The sequence below is a fragment of the Macrotis lagotis genome, chromosome 3, assembly GCF_037893015.1.
Source record: "Macrotis lagotis isolate mMagLag1 chromosome 3, bilby.v1.9.chrom.fasta, whole genome shotgun sequence".
Lineage (NCBI taxonomy): Eukaryota > Metazoa > Chordata > Mammalia > Peramelemorphia > Peramelidae > Macrotis > Macrotis lagotis.
The window spans coordinates 301,563,054-301,565,991 of NC_133660.1; positions in this window are offsets into that span (position 1 = coordinate 301,563,054).

A 2,938-nucleotide genomic window follows, 5' to 3' on the forward strand; every position below is an offset into this window, starting at 1 on the left:
TTGTTTAACAGACTCTTGCTGTCTCATGAAGTCATTAGTTTCCAGACTCCATCATTTTTTTAGAGAAGAATTTTCTTCATTTACCTTCTGCAATTCCTTTTCCAGTTGGTCAATTCTATTATTGTAAGAGTATTCCAGTTGACCATTTGGGGTTTTGAGAGAATTGTTTTCTTATTGCAAGGTGTTAATTTTCTCTCCTAAATTTTCCAATTGATTTTTAACCTCCTTCCTTGTTTCTTCAACAATGTCTTTCTGTGCTGGAGAGCAGGTCATATTCTCCTCAGAGGTTCTACATCTCTTTGAGTTAGAGTCTTTATCTTCTAAGAATTTTTCTATGGACCTTCTTTTACTCTGTTCTTTCTTTATTATCCTAAAACCTTGTGTTCCGGCAGCTCTGGTTCACAGATGTTTGGTCTTGGGATCCCTAGTAGCTTTACTCACTGATTGTAATATCTCCAGCTGTCCAGTAGTGCTGGTTACTTTCTCTGGAGTGTTTATGTCCTTTATTGAGACCCTTTCCCTTTACTAGAGGGAGTGGTTGAAGCTACTGAATACTTTCGTCTTTGATCAATGGCGTTGGCGTGTTCTATGCTGGGGTGAGGTAATCATTCTCCCTGTTCACAGCTGAAGGTACTCTGCTGCTCATACCTGACCCTGGGGTGGAGGTGGGCTGTAATCATTTTTATTCTGGAACCAGGCTTCAAATGAAATGGGGTAGTAGACTCTGTGCTTCTGCTGACCAAAGATACTCAGGGATTGATGTCTGCAGCTAAGCCACCTCTGAACAAACCCTCTAGCCCTGCCAATAACATCCAGATGGTTAGTGTCACCACCAATGCCTCTGCTCCCTTCTTGGTCCACTTCCCCAGGGTCAGCCAGTCTCAAGCCCTGCCACTGATGAGTCCAGTTCTCAGCCTCTCAGACTCCTGAGCTCCAGCCCCAGCCTCCAATCAAGCTACTCTGAGGCTAATTCAGGCTACCAAGCTCTCTGCATGTCCCGTGCTGCTGGAAGAGTCTGCCCTCTGTGTCCCAACTTACCCTCAATCTTCAGAGACAGTTCCTGAAGTAGATATTCTCTTGGCTTTTCTTTCTGGGTTTGGTAAATCAGATTTCTTTTAGGAGATTTGTTTCAGGGGCGGCTAGGTGGCATAGTGGATAAAGCACCAACCTTGGAGTCAGGAGTACCTGGGTTCAAATCCGGTCTTAGACATTTAATAATTATGTAGCTGTTTGGCCTTGGGCAAGCCACTTAACCCCATTTGCCTTGCAAAAAAATGTGTTTTGTTTCATGTTCTATACAAGTGAAGATCAGGAGACCTATAGCAGTGTACCTCTCTTCTCTCTGCCATCTTGGCCCTTTTTCTTCATTGCCTTTTTTTTGAGGTTTTTTTTTTTTTTTTGCAAGGCAAATGGAGTTGGGTAGCTTGCCCAAGGCCACACAGCTAGATAATTTTTGTTTAGACTTCATTCATAAAAATGCTTTTGGGGGCAGCTGGGTGGCAGTGGATAGAGCATCAGCTCTGCCATCAAGACACCTCAGTTCAAATCCAACCTGAGACACTTAATAATGACCTAGTTGTGTGACTTTTGGCACGTCACTTAACCTTATTTATTTGCAGAAATAATAAAAAAAGCTAACAAAAATACGCAAATTTGCTAAATTAATATTATGGAAGAAATAAAAAGAAGTGCTTAAAAATTTCAAGTGCTGAATGAAGTATGTTGCTAAGTTAAACTGGGAATAAAAAATTCTCTCTCACCTTTTTAAAAAGAAATGTGTGAATTCCTCCTCATATTCTCTACAATAAATTTCCAATTTTTTGATGGAATTAAAGATGATTTATACATTTACAATTGCTTTATTTTTTACATAAGTTATTTGGACTCAAAATAAAAAAAATCTTATTCATCTTTGAAACAAAAGGAATAAACAATAACCAGAATATAATTGGATTTCAATTTCAAAAGTTTTCCAATATTATGTAGTTCTTGTTGAGAAATTTATATGCCCCTTGTACATCAAGTCATGAAAGCTATTCCCTCTCTGTCTCTGTTTGTCTTTGTGTTGGTAGCTCTCTCTGAGGCAGTCTTTTTCCTCTGTGTATCACTGTCATTTTACCTATGTTCTCTATTTTTCTTTCTATCTCTGTTTCTCTCTCAATCCATCATCCATCCATCTATCAATCCATGTTTTCAAATGTATATATAAGATGTACATGTAAAAATCTCTCCCTATATGTTCATTTATGAAATAATTTACATTCTTCTAAATTGATAATTTTATTATTTACATAAAGAAATAAAAGAACATCTGCTAAGAAAGAGGTCATGAAATTCATGTTTCCCAATCAAAGATGATCCACAATTTTACATTCCTAGATAGTCAACAAAAGCCTTCACACTGACATCCTTATACAACTTGAATATATATTTAACTATATATATATATTGACTATATAAAACTATATACATATATAATGTAACTTGACTATAACTTGACTTTATTCAACTATATTAGCAAATTTGTTAAAATATATACTATCTTAAATATTTTATTATTTTAATTATATTGTTAAATCTACATTTTTCTGCCTTCTAAAACTTTATAATGATTTATTTACAGACTTTAATAAACACTTCATTATAGTCCATTATGAAAAGAAAAATACTAAAATCCCATAGATAGGATCCTAGATCCAAAAAAAGATTGCGTTCTGTAATTTTCCATGTGTAGTACAAGAGGCCCACAGAAGATAAAAGCATAATGGTGTTCAGATTCCTAAAAAGTTATATGGCTTCAAGTTCAGTATACTTGCTAATACTTTTGAATTATCCAGACATTGGAGAACAAGACTGAGAAGTCTGAAAGTATTGTTTGCCTCCTTTTAATAGCTTTCAAAATAAACTTCCCCTAAAGATTCTATGTCTGCATTACTTA